Source organism: Narcine bancroftii, chromosome 4 (genome assembly GCF_036971445.1).
Source record: "Narcine bancroftii isolate sNarBan1 chromosome 4, sNarBan1.hap1, whole genome shotgun sequence".
Lineage (NCBI taxonomy): Eukaryota > Metazoa > Chordata > Chondrichthyes > Torpediniformes > Narcinidae > Narcine > Narcine bancroftii.
Genome location: NC_091472.1, coordinates 108,452,370 through 108,471,428, shown reverse-complemented (window position 1 = coordinate 108,471,428; position 19,059 = coordinate 108,452,370). Strand labels below are relative to the sequence as shown.

Here is a 19,059-nt window from a genome sequence, read left to right as displayed (position 1 = left end):
TTCTTTGCATGATAATGAAAGGCTCAGGCCTGAAACATCGACTGCCTTTAACTTTCTATGGCTGCTGCAAAAGTTTCTCCAGCACTTTTGCTTATTGCACTAGACTCCAGCGCCTGCAAAATGTCTTCTTTATCTGAGGTATAAAAGAGAGCTTCTGGAACTACCCGATGCCTGTGATCCTGTGAAGACAGCTGCAAATGATTTGAGTATGCAAAATCCTGAGGCAGAGAATAGATCTTCAGATGCTCTACGTTTCCAGAGTCATGTAAATAGTGTCATCAACTCATCGATGTAAATCCATCATAAAGCAACAGTGTTGATGCTCAGTGGCAAGGACTATCTTTAACTTCTCAAAGCTCTTAAAAAAAATCCAATCTTGTCTCTTGTAAATCTCTCAGTAAAAACTTCCAGAGCCCATTGGCAAAGGACAATGAAGCAACAATGTCTCCTGCAACAATGGGAACATCTACTGGGCCAGCCAAACAAGCTCTGCTCGAAAGGTGCATGAGAGATGCTGGAATATGGAGCAGCAAATGACCTCCTGGTGGAACTCAGCAGATCAAGTTCAAATTTATGATCATCAGATTGCACAAATGCAACCCAACGAAACAGCGTTCTCTAGTCCTTGGTGCAAAAACATGGAATCACACATCCAGACATAACATACATACAGACAAAAGATACATATGCAAGTACATATTTTATATGTAAAAATATAAAAATGTATAAATATTATTTAATAAATAGTAGAGTATTGGAGGGTATGTTCATTTCAGTCATCCAGCATTGTCACTGCCAATGGGAAGAAGCTGTTTCTCAGCTTGGTGGTTCTGGCTCTGATACTCCGGTATCTCTTTTCTAATGAGAGTAGCTGAAAGATGCTGGGGGTTGGGTGGTAGAGGTCCTCCATGATTTTGCGAGTCCACTTGAAACAAACAAACAGCATCAGTGGGAGAAAAAGAATGTTCAACATTTCGGGTCGTAGCCATTCATCATCTCTTAATGAAGTGCACCAGCCTGAAACGCTGGCCATTCTTTTCCTCTCACTCATGCTACTTGAAACACTGCTCATAAAAGAGAGAAAAATTATAGAAGGTCAGACATATAAAATTGACACAATCCTGACTTATGGGCAAACATCTATAAAGCAATAAAAAGCTCTGACATTTCAGAATCTCTCTGAGGCATTCAAAAGCAAAGACTTTTTGAAAGCATCTTAAATCTTCAGAAGCCAAAAAAAAAGATCTAAACATATTCAACAAACAAAATCTTGAAAGATTTAAGAGTATAACATTTAAAAACCTTTAAACACAAAATAAAATCAAAAGTAATAATCAAGTTCTTTGAAAAACTCAAAGGAGTTTTTTTTTATCTTAGTTTTTCAATGCCAACTTTATGGAAGCTCTGATAACAACAGAAAGCATTGGAAAAAAGAGTAATCAAATCAACCAGAGCATGGAGAAAGGGAAACAGAGTCAATATTTAATTTGTCGGAACTGTTCAGGATAAAACTTAAATTTAAGTTTCTGAGAGGGTGGATGAGGGAGAGTTAACCCAACAGAATACCTCTGATGGCATGATGGCAGATTTGCTGTGGTAATAAACTTATCATCTGAGTGATAGGAAAATGAGGCAGGAGAGAGAGAGGGAGAGGAAGAGGGAGAGAGAGAGAGAGAGAAAACACAAATAAGGAACATGTAAAAAACAAGAAATGCAAAGCTAGAGGAAATTACCTGTAGGGAAGCTGGTGCAGTTAGAAAAAGTGTTTTAATATTCATTAAAAGGGGGGGTTGAGTTCAAGGGTCGAGAGGTCATGTTGCAACTTTATAAATCTCTGGTAAAACCAGCAGAGATCTGGTCACCTCATTATAGGAAAGATGAGGAGCAGAGAAGATTTACCAGGATGTTGCATGGATTGGAATATAACTCATATGAGGTAAAGTTAGAAGAGCTGGGACTTTTCTCTTTAGAGCAAAGAAGGATAAGAGGAGACAATTAAGGTCTGCAGTATTCTCAGAGACATAGATAAGGTGGACAGCCAGTGCCTTTTCCCAAGGTCAGTAATAGCAAACACCAATGGACATCTCTACAAAGTGAAGGGAGAGAAGTTTAAGGGAGACATCAGGAGTAGGTTTTTTTCACAGAGAATTGTAGGTGACTGGAATGCCTTGCCAAGGATGATAATGGAGGCTGAAATGTTAGAGACATTTAAAAGACTCTTAGACTGACACGTGGATGAAAGAAAATTAGAGGGCTACGAAGTAGAAAGGGTTTAGTTATTTTTGGTAGGAATATATAGGTTGGCATAACAATGAGGGTCAAAGGGCCTGTACTGTGTTGTAGTGTTCTATGTTCTATGTTCTATTACAAATGATCGCCAACAATAGATTTGGCCAGAGAAACAAAAACTGCAGACACTAGAATCCTGCTGCTGGAGGAGCACAGCAGGTCAGAGAACATCTGTGAGGAGAGATGGTCAGACAATGTTTTGGATTAGTATCTTTTATCACAGCAAAAGTGGGAAGGGAAGTTATCAACTGTGACACATGGGAGGAGAAGATAGGGAAGGGCAGAAAGTGGGGGAGGTGGAGATCTCTGGGAGGGGAAGAATAGAGAGAAAAGTAAGGACAGAACTAGTTAAAGAAAAAGGACCAGTGTAACGAGATAGAAGTACATAAATTTGGCAGTTCTGATACAGACAGAAAAAAAGAGTTGCTGGAAATTGTTAAACTTTGTAAATATCACCTTTAACTTAAATGAGAGAAGGTCTAGTCATGTCTTCTCCAACCTGACATTGAGTAGAGTGGTGACATATATTAACAACACAGAAAGCCTGAAGCCTGAAGTTCCCAGATGGTGCAGATCCTTGATCTCCAATAGCCACATTCCATGAAGATGTTCTCAATGGTGGGGACAGTTTTCCCTGTGATGCACCAGGCTATGTCCACTATCTTTTCAGGTATTGGTGCTAGCATACCAGGCCATGATGCAGCCAATCAGCTCACTTTTCACTCCACATCTGTAGAAGTTAGCCAAGGTTTCTAATTACATACTGAAACTCCATAAATTCATGAGGAAGTAGAGGTGTTGGGGTGCTTTCTTCATGATCGCATTAATATGATGACTATAGGAAATGTCTTCTGAGATAGTGATCCCCCAGGAATTTAAATTTGCTCACCCTCTCCACCTCTGATCTCTCATATACCTCTGGTTTTCCTTTACTAAAGTCTATAATCAGCTATTTGGACTTGATGAATTTGAGTGAGATGTTGTTCTTAATACACCATTTGACCAAGTTTCCAATCTCTCTTCTGTATCAGCTAGCCTATGCGGTGAAAGTCATGGGCATCAACTCCTGTGTTTCTGTTTCTGTGTACACTTGAATCAAATTTGCCATATGTAGCGCCTGGTATTCCTGACAATGATATCTCTTTTCCCAATAAATCCCTGAAAATATGGGCCAAAGTGTCAGTCCTGCAAAACTTTCTGTTAAAACGTGCAGCCTGAATTATCCAGATGCTGAAATGTGGTCCAGCGCAATAATTGAGTTCTATGCATACAAACACAATGCTCAGAGTTCAACCACACCTACACTTCAAAAACCAGGCCTGCAATTCCCTACCCTAAGAAGAGATTTGCTAGAAAACAGTTATGAGCACATTGTAAAATCTCCAATGTGATTTTATTGTCATATACATAATATGATATCGCCTCAAACTGTGCATCTCGGCGCCTCACAGTTCGGCGGGCAGCAACCTCCTTTCAAGAAGACCGCAGAGCCCACCTCACTGACAAAAGGCAAAGGAGGAAAAACCCAACACCCAACCCCAACCAACCAATTTTCCCTTGCAACCGCTGCAACCGTGTCTGCCTGTCCCGCATCGGACTTGTCAGCCACAAATGAGCCTGCAGCTGACGTGGACATTTACCCCTCCATAAATCTTCATCCGCGAACCCAAGCCAAAGAAGAAAGAAAGACATAATAAGTACAATGTACAGACATTCCAAGATTTTTACTTCCTGTAACCAGGCAGATATAAAAGAAGTATCAACTGCAAATTGTAAAATAGTAACTTATCACAAATGCCATAATCTAGAAAGAAATAATATAAATAAAGGGAGATAAATAATTAATTGCAATTGCTGTTGGTGCAAAATAGTGGGAGAGCAAAAAGATCTTAATTTTTTTTATTTAGATGTACTGCATAGCAACAGATCCTTCCAACCCACTAGTCTATGCTACCCAAATAACCCCCATATGTTTTGAAACTTTTGAGTGGTCCCAGAGCCTGGTCAGGTTTAGGATGCAATAAATTAAACACAAATTAACTTCAAGGGGCATATAAATGAACATTTGTAAATTGATTTCAGTGTCAGTGAAAATGCAGCAAGAAGGATAGCTAGTCAAAATCTTTCTTCCAAGATGGGGTTTCCCAGAATGAGAAACACAGGATTAAGATGAGAGTGAAGAAATCTGAAGGCAGTCTGAAGGGTCTGTGTGTGCATTACACATAGGGATGCAGTTATATGTTTTGCGTATGGTGGTAGTGAACATCTGGTACGAGTTGTCAGAGGGAGTAGTAGAGGCAAATACAATTAAAATGCTTAAAAAATGTTTGGAAAGGTACTTGGATGGGAAAAATACAAAGAAATAAGCCCTACAGGCATGCAAATAGAATCAACAAAGGTGATCAGAGTTATCAGGGAAAAAATGGGCTGAATGTCTGTTTTTGTCCATTACATTTCAATAATTCCTCGATTGTATAAACACAAATATGTGTAAAAATTAAGATACAACCAGATACGAAAAACATGACTTAAAATAAATAAAATGCTCAAATCCATTGTCAATTTCTTCAATGGAAGTGAAATTTTTGTTTACAGTTTGTGAAAATAACTAAATTCTTTATTTAAAAAGTGTTTCTGATATTTATTTAAAGCTTCTATAAAATGTTTTGTTTCCCTCCATAATTTTACATTCACACTAAGCCTTGAAAGAAGCTCGACCATAAGGAAAGCAATCGGGTTAACTTGCTGAATCATAAATCATTCCATTCCTCTTGATTCAGCATTTCTGAAATGCCTTTATAATCAACGTCAATTTATTTTCTTGTTTTCCTTCAAAGTTATATTTGTTTAACATTAGTTATCTTTCATCTGTTAGTACATAATTATTATGTGTTAAGGTCTTCTAATGAATCTGCAAGGCTAAGTTTTTAATTCATGTATTTGCTAGCGTATGACTTTCATTTGCAATCAGTGTTCATTCTAAATGATGAATCCAGACGTTATTGTTAGCAGGTCAATGGCATCATCTCTCCAAGTTATAGTCAGGATTCCTTTCTAAGTTATATTGCAATCTATGATACAGCAAGAGATCAGGGGACTAAATTGGCTGGTTTGGGAAAGCAGGCACTGAGTTATCAATGTGCAATTAACCTGAACACATTTGACCCAATGAAGAATACATATAAAATACGTGCTTTGGTCATTAACACAATTTCAGCTGCCAGCTGATATGAACCATATGAATTAGACTCACTTCCCTGGGTGGCGAGAAGCAATTCATACACTCATTGAAATATGAAGAATGCCAAACAAGTACAAGAACTATTTAGCAAAGTCCTCATCCCAGCTCTTATAGGTTGCCGCAATGCAACCATTCATCCTTGGTAAATACCTTGTTTTTCTGCCTCTTCCAAACTATCACTCTGTGTTGAAGAAGAATACTCCACTCCTTGGAAATTAAGATCAGGAGATGGCTGACACTGTGCCACAAGATCAAGGTTATGAGGATATTAAGGTAACATTTGACTAACAGGATGAAATAGGACTTAACGATAGCATGTCAAATGCTGAAAGCAGGAGAAGTAAGAGGATTTCTAGACCAGGCTCCAGATCTTCAAGTACTGAATCTATATGTCTAAAGGTTCAGGCAGACATAGAAGCTCATGAAGTGGAAAAGCAATGATTGAAATTAAATTTGACTTAGAAGAACAGAAGATCCAGTTAAAGAGGCAAAAGGAGCAGCATAAATTTGCCCTTGAAAAGTGAAAGGAGCAGTTAAGGAGGCAACAGGAGGTAACTAGAACTTAGCAAAAGAATTGTTGTTAATCAGGCCAGGACAAAGGCTCAGTGGTATCTGGCGCTCAAAGTAAATTATCTAAACCATAACATTTTGAGGAAGGACAAAAATAAAGGAAGATGTTTAATACTAAGGCTGAGCCAGTGCAATGGTCACAGCATTCTTGGTCATGCACTAGGCACAGGGTTGGCACCAAGGGAGTCATTCGTGGGCCTTGCCCCCCAAGTGAGATAGTGTGATGCCCCCTCACCTGCTTACAACTAGTGCCCCCATGAGGTATTGTGACCCACAGCCTAGCCTATCTAGCGTATAACGTCACTAGTCTCCAGGCAATATAAGCAACGCAGTTGTCTGCTAGGTCAGAGAGAGAGGGAAAGTGGTGGTGCCGCTGCAGCTGAAGGGAAGATCATGGTTGGCAGGTAGGCAGCATAAACTAACCCCCCCCCCCCCCCCGCTCCAACTGAATCAGTTTTGGCACCCCACAGTTAATCTAATGCCCCCCACTAAGATTTGTTTAGGCATTGACCCTGACTAGGCAGGTCAAGACACAGTGATAAGCCAGTGAGTGCGACAATCACAAGATGAGCTTGGTCCTGAACTAGGCAGGATAAGGCATGGTGGTGCCAGATCTCAAACCCCGTTGATAACCCCAATGGACAGAGATGTGAGCCTATTCTGTTTCGCAAGATGGCAAAACCACCCATTTTCTGCCCAAGAGAGATATTCCAGTTTTTGATAGTAAATCACTTGAATTCCAAGCATCTATGAAAAGCTTTGAAAGTAGTATTGAAATTAAGTGTCAAAACTCAACTGATTGTTTCTATTATTTGCAGCAGGTCACGAGTGGACAACCACAAGATCTATGAAGAGTTGCCAACATATGGCTCCGAATAAAGGGTTCAAACAGGTTAAGTCATTACTAGTTGCCAAAATGCTTCTTTAGTATAAAATTTCTTAAGCTATGTACAGAAGTCTCTTTTATGGTCATCAGTAAGACCGGATGACACAAAGGGTTTGCAAGCTTACACCCTCTTTCTAAGAGGATGTTGCAATGTCAAGACAAAGATTGGCCATCTTCAAGAGCTTGACCTACCTAATACTATACTGATTATTGTAAGTAAATTACCCTTCCAAATGAGAGAACTATGAAGAAGTTAAGTTGTTGAATGCCAGAAAATCAACTATGTGACGGCTATTTTTAAGGATATGGAGGAGTTCATTGAAGGGCAAGTGGGCATTGTCACAGATCCATTGTATAGAAATATCAAAGATACTCAAACAGTAAGTAGAGAGGTCCAAATCATACCCTCAACCAAAATTGAAAAAAATATACATTTGCCACCTCTCTGACAGTGGCAGATAAAGAAATTAAGGAAAATGTAAGTTTGTCTGTTGTGAAAACATGTTTGTTCTGTAATGATAAGCGCGATCTGTAAAAATGTGCACAGATGGCATAGAAAGAAAATTGCATTTTTGAAGGAAAATGGAGTATGTTTTGGCTGTCTGTGTAAAGGACACATCAGCGAAAACTGCAAAAAGTGACTTAGCTATGACATATATAGTCGAAAACTTCCCAAAATGCTACATATCAAGATGGAAAAGGAACAAATGACAAGGAAAAAAGCAGGTGAAAGCAGTGCTGAAGACTTGGTGAGGACAAATGGTCTTTTTGGGGCCGGTGGAAATAACAGCCAACTTTTAATAGTACCTGTGCTGGTCAAAGCCAAGATAGGAAGTGAAATAATGCATATTTATACATTTCTTGATCCAGAAAGCTCTGCATCATTTTGCACCATGGGGCTAATGAATAAGCTTAATCTTCAAGGAAGAAGTACAAAAATTCTATTAAGAACTAAAGGTCAGATAAAGCATATTGAAACCAATGTTGTTTCAAGCCTCGAGTTAATTGGACAGGATAGTAATGATTTTTGTAAACTCACAGCCGTGTACACTCAGAAAACTTATCCCTGTGCATTAAATGAAGCATCCCACATCAAAACAACATTGAACCACTCACGCATTTGAAAAATGTTTGTTTACACAAAATCAACTCTGACATTGAATTTTTGATTGGTTCTAGATCGTTAAAGAGTGTGGGAGATGGACCTTATGTGGTCAAAACTATGCTTGGTTGGATGGTTAATGGACCTCGGAGAAAGAAAAGAGATTGGCTATAAGTGTCAAGATTGTTAAGCTGGATAAGCCATGGGAACAGCAGTTCAAATATGACTTTCCTGAATGCTTCAGGGGCAACCAAGAACCTTCAAAAGAAGATCAGCAGATTTAGGAATCAGTGTTAAAATCCACCAAGCTGGTTAATGATAATTATTGCATTGGGCCACCTTTGAAGAAAAGGGCAATATGCATGCCTGACAATAGAAGTGTTGCTGAACAACGAACATTGAATTTAAAGAGAAGGTTCAAGAAAGATTCTTTCTTTCATTCAGACTACACCAAATGGATGTCTGACATGACATTTAAAGGTTATGCAGAAGAAAGTACCAGATAATATTTTGGAACATAGTGATGGCAAAAGATGGTACTTACCACGGAGTTTGGCATCCATAGAAGAAAAAGCTTCATGTGGTATTTGATTGTGGAGCAACCTTTCAGGGAGTTTTACTAAATTCTCAACTCTTACAGGATCCATGTTTAACCAGTATGTTGTTAGGAGTCTTAACCAGATTCTGTCATTATTACTGCAGACATTGAAGCAATGCTCCACCGGGAAAGGTACCGAATAAAGACCGTGACTTGTTACAATTACTTTGGTGGCCTGATGGCGACTACTGTCAGAACGTGGTGGAATGCAGAATGACAGGGCATTTATTTGGAGCAACTTCCTCACCAAGTTGTGTGAATTTTGCCCTTAGGAAGTGTGCTGAGGACAATATGGAACAATTTGGCTCTCAAGCTATAAGTACCATCAGGAATAAATTTTATGTGGATAACTATCTCATTTCTGCACCTGCAGTTAAAGAAGCAATAGCTCTTTATCATGAGTTAAGTTTAACTTACTGAATGGTCTGTATTTGACTGCCAGACCTGAAAACGAGAGAGCAAAAGAAATGAAAAATTTGGATTTAGACTATGAAAACCTTCCCGTAGAGAGGATGTTAGATGTACAATAGTGTATTTAGAGTGACGTCAAGTTCAAAATCATTTTGAAGGACCGACCTCTCACAAGAAGGGGGATTCTATCCACAGGTAGATTGATATATGAACCTTGGCAGCAGTTGTCTTGACTACCAAGAAGATCCTGCAAGATTTGTGTAGGAAAAAGATTGGTTAAGATGATGAGATACCAGAATCCATCGTACAAAAATGGACGTGTTGGATTCAGGATCTTCGTAAGATGGAAGACTTCAGGATTGACAGATGCTTCAAACCCACAAATTTCGGAACTGTGACATCTGCTGAATTGCATCATTTTGCTGGTGCATGTGAAGATGGTTACGGAATTGTTAGTTACCTATTATTGCATGATAACAGGGATCAGGTACATTGTGGATTTGCAATGGGGAAGGCCAGAGCGGCTCCATTGAAATCAATCACTATGCCACAAATTGATTTGATGCCTGCTACCAAGCAAGATGGACACAATGTTAAAAAGAGAGTTGCAGATGAAACTTACAGACTCCATAATTTGGGCTGATAGCACTTCAGTGCTCAAATACATCAACAATAAAACTACAAGGTTTTGAACTTTTGTTGCTAACCGAATCACTGAAATTGATGGAGCCTCACGTCCAGTACAGTGGAGGTATGTTGGCACAGTTGACAATCCTGCTGCTCTGGCTTCCAGAGGTTTGAAAGTCAAGTCTTTTCTGAGGAGTGAAACGTCAGTGTCAGGGCCTCAATTTCTTCTGTGGCCTCAGGAGGAGTAAATTAAAAATTAAAAGAAATGATAAATTAAAAGAAATGTTAGCAGAGGACCCTGAAATCAAAAGAGAAGACCCTGAAATGAAAAATAAGATGCAAATGCTGTTTAGATAATATCTGAACAAATGGATTCAGTTACCCGCTTATTCCATTACTTCTTGTTCTGGAATTGTTTGAAAAAGACAAGGTGGAAAAAGGGAATGAATATCATAGAACATTCAGTGCCTTGAAATTTCTGGTTGATGAGGAAGATTGTTGATACAATCCAGAATCAGAATAAAATCAGCATTTATTATCATGAACAAGTCTTGAAATTTAATGTTTTGCAGCAGCGTTATATTATAAACCATCTTACAACAATACTATAATTTTTTTTTTTAATTTGAATAGTAGTGCACGAAAAGTAAGGCAGCGTCTTTGGTTCAATTACTATTCAGGAATCTGATGGCATTGAAGACTGAGCTGTAGTCGATGAAGTACAGCTGTATGTATGAATCCAGAACAAAAGAAATCTTATATGTCAAGTTTGGATAAAGACTAAAACTAGCTTTCTGAACAGATGAATACCACTTTAATTTGAATATTTTAACCCATATCACTACTAATTTTCTTTTATTTTCTTTGTAATGGCAATTATTTTTTAGATATAATAATTAGGGGACAGTATTGTAAGGGTTAAAATGCTTGCATTTGACTGTAAGCAATTTTTTATTGATGCATTTCATGACATCTCTTGGAGGAATAGCTCATCTTCTGACTTGGATGGCATTAATATTGACTTCCTCCCCACCATCACTTCTTCCCCCTTTCCCTTCCTCCAGCTCTGTCTCTCCCTCCCCTGTTCCCTTTTGCACAGAAATGATAAATTCTCACCTCTCCCCTTATGTTGGTCTGGATTCCTCCCTGAGGTAGAATTGTCAGAATTCTGAGATTTTTCTTAGATTTCCTGCTTCTGGCTCATTCTGCTTATTCCTTGAAGGAAGGATCAAGCCTGAAACGTTGGCAATATATATTTGCTTTTTATGGATGCTGAAAGACTGACTGAGTTCCTCCAAGATTTTGATCTGTTTTCACTGTGTATTCCGAATTAGGATTTGAGAATATTTATCAGTGATTTATTCACACCATTATTGTGTATGGGTGGGTCACGTCTCCAGAATGGAGGACCATCGCCTTCCCAAGATCGTGTTCTATGGCGAGCTCTCCACTGGCCACCATGACAGAGGTGCACCAAAGAAGAGGTACAAGGACTGCCTAAAGAAATCTCTTGGTGCCTGCCACATTGAACACCGCCAGTGGGCTGATCTCGCCTCAAACCGTGCATCTTGGCGCCTCACAGTTCGGCGGGCAGCAACCTCCTTCGAAGGAGACTGCAGAGACCACCTCACTGACAAAAGACAAAGGAGGAAAACCCAATACCCAACCCTAACCCACCAATTTTCCCCTGCAACTGCTGCAACCATGTCTGCCTGTCCCGCATCGGACTTGTCAGCCACAAACGAGCCTGCAGCTAACGTGGGCATTTACCCCCTCCATAAATCTTCGTCCGCGAAGCCAAGCCAAAGAAGAAGAAAGAAGATTGTGTATGTGCTCATTAGTTATGACCTTTGCTGAATTTCAGGCTGTGAGCCACAGGCAGCTCTGAAGGCCCAACAGCAATTGGCCCTTCCTGAATCCCAAGCTGTGGTGATATTGGAGATCAGGTTCATTTGTATGAACTTGTTTATTTAAATGGTATACCATGCCTGTGGGTGGTGGGTGTTGAAGAAGTTACGTCCTCATTTTTCAGTATACCGTACCTGTGGATGTTGGGTATTGAACAAGTTAGACCCTCTTTTCTTGGTATACCGTACCTTTGTGCTGTGAATTTTAGTCTGTCAGTTTGTGTCCTTTTTGTGAATTCTGCTGTGTGCAAATGAAGACCACTGTTTGTTCATAACACATGTCCAGCCATGATTCTCTTTGAATCAGACCAAATCTTGAACACCAATCTTCCCCAAATTCACCCATAGATTACTTCAAAACAAAGTTCCCTGGTAATGACGAGTAGGTCTCATATAATTTTAATCATCTCAGAGAGATTTCATCTCCGTCTCTCTTGTTCTAAAGAAACCAATCTTAGAGGACGTTCTTTTCTTGTCCTAATTAAGACTCTCCATTCTTGTAAGCCTCCACCAGTTCGGTTACATTCCTTGTGCAGTGTTGTGGCCAGAGCTCAATACAGAACTATAATTGTGTCCTACAGTATGAGTTCAAGTACATTGTTGCATGTGCCAAGATAGAGTGATAAAGTTTGTTTTGCAACCAGTTCAGTTGTCATCTCAGACTTAAAACATCAAATAAGACAAGATGCAGAAGTGCAGAGTTACTGAGGGAAATCAGATGGCAGAAAATATAATTCTTCCAGAAGTCTATAACCAGCTTCTTGGTCTTGCCGACATTGAGGGAGAGGTTGTTTTCAAGGCAACAAACCAATATTTCCCTATTCGACTCCAACTCATCATTGTTGGTGATCCCACTTACAACCACAATCCACAAAACTTTAGAAAGCATTAGGTGCACAGGGAGCATAGTAGGGGGCTGAGTACACAGCAGGATGATCATGGCGGAGGTGATGTCACTAATCATTGATTACATCATACAGGATAGGAAGTCGTTGATCCAATTGCGGAGATTAGTACTGGTTGATTTCTCTGCCAATTAGAGCACCTAAAAGATTGTCTGATCTCAGAAGGTAAACAGGCTCAGTACTTGGAGGGAAGACTGCCTAGGAACAACAGGTGCTGTAACTTTCTGTGAGGGGCAGGCGATTCTCTGTCTGCCTTATGGTAGACAAAAGTTAAAGAATTTCATGTATGTTACATATTATGTGACAATAATGAAGCTTTTACCTTTAGTTCAAGCTCTTACCATTGGTAGCCTGAATCTCTTGAAGGGGAAGTGCTTGGTGACCACTTATAGAGGGGAATGTTCTCACAGATGTATTAATGGTTTGCTGGAAGATATGGCAGATCAAAAGCAAGAGGAGGCTTCCCAGTTTCCCACTGCAGTTCTGAAAGCCTGAATTAGCTGGGCAGAGAGAAAAAGGGAACCTTGGTCGGGTTGATGGGGGGCTGAGAGAAGCAGAAAGTCTTTGGGGTATTAGTGGAAGAGGCAAACAAAGTTTATTTTCAAGTGGAGAGATATAGTGCACAAGAAAATCTACCACACCACACTTCTCAAAATGTGTAATCATCATCACCCTCCCATCAGTTCCTATCGCTCAACATGGTGAAATGACATGCTCATCCCTTCAATATCCCCATGCATGGTCAAGTTTCACTTCCTGCATTGCCCCCTGCATGCACATTGTCGGCTATTCACCTGGGACTGGTCCACATTCACCACATATGGCACTTGCTATTGCAGGTGCTGGATGTGCATGATCGATGGCAGCAGACCAACCATTATACCCCCACCTTGGGTCACAGCTCAAAGTATCATGGAACTGGATTCAAGACAAAGATGCTGAAGAAATCAGATCTACATTTTTCAGAATTTAGAATCAGATCCTTCAGGGCAGGCAGGCAGGATGGAGGTGGGTGAATCTCTGACATGAAGACATAAATTAAATTTACCTTTAGACATACAGCATGGTAACAGACCCTTCTGGCCCATGAACTTGTGCTGTCCAAATACACCAATTGACACACAGAAACCATTTATGCTTTTTATGGAGGGTGGGAGAAATCGGAGCAACCAGAGGAAACCCAGGCAGACACAATGAGAACACACAAACTCATGACAGTCAGCGCCAGATACGATCCTAGGTCAATGGTGCTGTATTTCTTTCTTTGGCTTGGCTTTGCAGACGAAGATTTATGGAGGGGGTAAAAGTCCACGTCAGCTGCAGGCTCGTTTGTGGGTGACAAGTCCGATGCGGGACAGGCAGACACGGTTGCAGCGGCTGCAGGGGAAAATTGGTTGGTTGGGGTTGGGTGTTGGGTTTTTCCTCCTTTGCCTTTTGTCAGTGAGGTGGGCTCTGCGGTCTTCTTCAAAGGAGGTTGCTGCCCGCCAAACTGTGAGGCGCCAAGATGCACGGTTTGAGGCGATATCAGCCCACTGGCGGTGATCAATGTGGCAGGCACCAAGAGATTTCTTTAGGCAGTCCTTGTACCTCTTATTTGGTGCACCTCTGTCTCGGTGGCCAGTGGAGAGTCCGCCATATAACACGATCTTGGGAAGGCGATGGTCCTCCATTCTGGAGACGTGACCTACCCAGCGCAGTTGGATCTTCAGCAGCGTGGATTCGATGCTGTCGGCCTCTGCCATCTCGATGTTGGTGATGAAGTCGCTCCAATGAATGTTGAGGATGGAGTGGAGACAACGCTGGTGGAAGCGTTCTAGGAGCCGTAGGTGATGCCGGTAGAGGACCCATGATTCAGAGCCGAACAGGAGTGTGGGTATGACAACGGCTCTGTATACGCTAATCTTTGTGAGGTTTTTCAGTTGGTTGTTTTTCCAGACTCTTTTGTATAGTCTTCCAAAGGCACTATTTACCTTGGCGAGTCTGTTGTCTATCTCGTTGTCGATCCTTGCATCCGATGAAATGGTGCAGCCGAGATAGGTAAACTGGTTGACCGTTTTGAGTTTTGTGTGCCCGATGGAGATGTGGGGGTGCTGGTAGTCATGGTGGGGAGCTAGCTGATGGAGGACCTCAGTTTTCTTCAGGCTGACTTTCAGGCCAAACATTTTGGCAGTTTCCGCAAAACAGGACGTCGAGCACTAAAGAGCTGGCTCTGAATGGGCAACTAAAGCAGCATCATCTGCAAAGAGTAGTTCACGGACAAGTTGCTATATAAATATATATATAAATATAAATATAAATATATAAATATAGTAGGAGTAAAAGGATAGTGAAGGACAAAATTGGTCCTCTAGACGATCAGAATGGTCAAATACGTGTGAAGCCTCATGAAATGGGGGAGATCTTAAACAGTTTTCTGCATCAGTATTTACTCAGAAAGCTGACATAGTGCTTAAGGAAGGAAGGAAAACAAAATGAAGTGTCATGGAACATATGGCGATTAAGGAGGAGGAGATGATTGCTGCCTTATAGGGAATAAAGGTTGAAAAATCCCTCCGGCTGGATACGATATTGCCTAGGACCATGAGGGAGACTAGTGTAGAAATTGCAGGGGCCCTGGCAGATGTATTCAAAATGTCCTCAGCCACGGGTAAGGTGCCAGAGTATTAGAAGATAGCTCATGTCGTCCTGTTGTTTAAAAAAGGCTCCAAAAATAAACCAGTTAGTTATAGGCCGGTGGTCAGACGACAGTAGTAGGCAAATTATTGGCTTTTTAAAATACTTTATTTAAGTTTTCCAAACATGTATTTATGTCAAAATACAAGGTGTAATAGTCATATAAACTATATTTAATACATTATACATGTTAGTTTATATACTCACCAAAAAAGCCCACCAACTCCCCCCCCAAATAATAACCCCACGAAAAACAGAAAAAGAAGAAAGAAAGAAAAAAGGAAGAAAGAAAAGAGATTAATAGTGTTTTTTGTTCTTGTTTTCACTCTACTTATTTTCTTCTTTCTTTTTCTTATATAGATTGACAAAATGGACATGTCTTGGCATTATAGATAATAAAGGTTTGAAATACCAAGGAGTTGCAAGAAGAGAGCTGAAGGAGAGATACTGTTGGAAGTTGACTAAAAAAAAAATCAATGAGTAAAATATTGAATACTTTTATATTAATGGGCTTAACAGCCAGTGAAAAGAAAAAGGATATTGGCACATATTAAAAAAAAAGAAAATAGATATAACTTTTTGCAAGAAACCCATTTTTAAAGCTTTATATAATGGATTGAAAGCTAAGGTGGTAACAAATGAGCAAATATCTGTGCCTTTCTATTTAACTAGGTCGAGTAGGCAAGGGGTCCATTATCTTCAGCTTTACCCAGAAAAGTGTGAATCTGTGGAATGCTCTGCCACAGAGGGTGGTAGAGGCAGATTCGCTGACTATGTTCAAAAGTGAGTTAGATAAGACTCTTGTGGGTAACGGAGTTAAGGGTTATGGGGATAAGGCTGGAAAGGGGTACTGATGGTAATGATCAGCCATGATCTAAAATGGCGGTGCTGGCCCGACGGGCCAAATGGCCTACTCCAGCTCCTATTGTCTATTGTCTATTGTCTATTGTTTATTTATTTTTGGAATAGAACCACTAGCAGAATTGACTTGCTCTGATTCTGATATTAAAGCTTTTAAAGTTGACAGAGAGGAATATAAGATTAAATTATTTGCAGATGATGTAGTAATTTACTTTACAGACCCAGAAGATCATTATGTAAGCTATATTTAAGATTAAAAGAATATGGAATCATATCTGGTTATAAAGTAAATTGGAATAAAAGTGAAAATATGCCTCTTACTAAAGGTGTCAAAGAGATACCTAATTTAAATGGCCAATAAATGGAATAAAATATTTATGGATACAGGTAGATAACAATTGAAATAATATTTTTAAACTAAACTAATCTATACCCCTTTACTTAACGAAATTGATGAAGACTTAATAAAATGGATGAAATTGCCAATAACATTACTGGGAAATGTTCATTGTATTAAGATGAAGTCTTCTTCTTTGGCTTGGCTTCGCGGACAAAGATTTATGGAGGGGGTAAAAAGTCCACGTCAGCTGCAGGCTCGTTTGTGGCTGACAAGTCCGATGCGGGACAGGCAGACACGATTGCAGCGGTTGCAAGGGAAAATTGGTTGGTTGGGGTTGGGTGTTGGGTTTTTCCTCCTTTGCCTTTTGTCAGTGAGGTGGGCTCTGCGGTCTTCTTCAAAGGAGGTTGCTGCCCGCCAAACTGTGAGGCGCCAAGATGCACGGTTTGAGGCGTTATCAGCCCACTGGCGGTGGTCAATGTGGCAGGCACCAAGAGATTTCTTTAGGCAGTCCAAGTACAATACCTTTTTCAAACATTGCCTGCCACAAAAATTCTTTCAGAAATTAAACAAATGTGTAATAAAATTTCTTTGGAAGGGCATGATGTCAAGGGTTTTGCTAGAAAAATTAACATGGAAATTTGAAATAGCAGGTCTACAACTTCCAAATTTTAAGAATTATAATAAGGCAACACAAATGAGATTTCGCTCTTCTTTTTTAAAAGAGGGAAAGAAACAAGCATGGATTGAGATAGAGATGGAAAAGGTAGGAGAGAAAACACCAGAAGATTTTATATATAAATGGGAATCAAGACAGGGAAACTCCACTGTTGAAGCATTTGATTTATATATGGAATAAAGTAAATATTCAAATTGGAATGAGGAATTCAGTATTATCTAAAATGCCTTTTAATCAAAATAGACTTATTCCATTTACAAAGAATAGCCAACTTTTGAATATTTGATTTTCAAAGGGAATTAGAAGCAAAACAGGCTGTTATAAAGGAGGAAATTTAATGTAATTTGAGCAATTAAAAAATAAATATGGAACACAAAATAATACTATATTTTGTTATTATCAAATAAAAGCATATTTACAAGATAAACTGGGTCCAACAATGTTATAATCTGAAATAACCTTGATTGGTAATAGATTTATTAAGAAATTTATTTCAGCCATGTATATATTATTGCCAAAGGGAACTCAAAAGCAGGGAATTGATAGATCAAGACAGAGATGGAAAACAGATTTAGATATTATTATTAGGGAGGAAAATTGGTTGGAATTATGTCATGATAGTATGACAAGTACAGTAAATGTTAAATATAGATTGGTTCAGTATAACTTTTTATATCAATTATATCGTACCCCTCAAAAATTAACCTGACTGATGTCAGATCTGTCACATAAATGTTTTAGATGTAGTCAAGAGTCCGGGACATTTTTACATTCAACATGGTCATGTCCAAAATTGAGAATAGAATTAGGAACTTTATTTTGGAACAAGTCATGGAAGTTAAATTTCCACAAGATCCAATGTTCTTTTTATTGGGTAATATATTGACGATAAGATCAAAATTGAAATTGAATTTGTATCAAAAAGAGTTTGTGAAAATTGCATCAGCAGTTGCAAGAAAATATATAGCAGAGATGTGAAAATCGGATTCGTATTTAGGTTTGGAAATATACAGTTGTGTACCTTTTGAGAGGACTACATATAATTTAAGGAATAAATATTACACTTTTTTTGAAAATTTTAACCCCATATTTACATATTGTTGGTATAAATTTATAAATGTTTTTTTTTACTAAATCTCATGAAACCTTGTTAACTCCTTGGAATAAATAAATAAAACTGAAAGGGCTAGAATTGAGGTGATATCTTGGCAGCCAGGTCTGCTTCTTTCTGTTTCTTTTCTTTCCATAGGTAAATTATTGGAAGGAGTTTTGAGAGATAGGGTATATAGATATTTGGATAGCCATGGGCTGATTAAAGGCAGTCAACATGACTTTGTGCGTGGTAGGTCAGGTTTACCGAATCTTGTAGAGTTTTTTGAAGAAGTGACCAAGAAAGTAGATAAAGGAAAAGCTGTGGTTATTGTCTACATGGGCTTTAGTGAGGCCTTTGACAAGGTCCCACATGGGACATATAAGACCCAAAATGTGCAATTTATGTGTACTTTCTTTGGAGGTCGGCATCTTTATTCTTGTGCATATTCATGAATTCTGGCTGTGTACATGCACAGTAGTTTGGCTTTCTGGGACCAGATGAAGCATGTGTGATGGTTTTTACATATGGAATGCCATTGTCCTTAACTATATGGAATAGTTAAGGGCGTAAATTCAGTATGGTTAGAGCGTACTGAACAACATAGCGGTGTATGTGAGTTTTTTGTTGACCATTTATATGGATGTTTAAGTTTAACTTTACATGGAATGTTTATATGAATGTTTTGTTATTAAGGATCAATACTATAGACCATTTTTTATAGACATTTCAGAGAACATTAAATAAGATGGTTACAAGTTATGTGTGTTAAAATAAAGGATTTAAATACAACTGAACTTGTATTGGAAATAATTGAAAACATGTCACAAATAAAGAGCCTCACCCAGCCTCCAAGTGGCTTTGTACTTAGTAGTTTCTACAT

General features: G+C 39.2%; 1 protein-coding gene and 1 long non-coding RNA gene across 6 annotated transcripts in view; one reads left to right on the top strand and one right to left on the bottom strand.

Moving 5' to 3' along the window:
- Positions 1–19,059, bottom strand: part of pax1b (paired box 1b) — a 180,406-nt gene that overhangs the window by 122,460 nt on the left and 38,887 nt on the right. The gene's annotated exons all lie outside the window — the stretch shown is intronic.
- Positions 2,381–16,448, top strand: LOC138759916 (uncharacterized). The gene is made up of 3 exons (XR_011355222.1): positions 2,381–2,475; positions 6,919–6,992; positions 15,570–16,448. It is a non-coding gene; the product is annotated as an uncharacterized lncRNA (long non-coding RNA).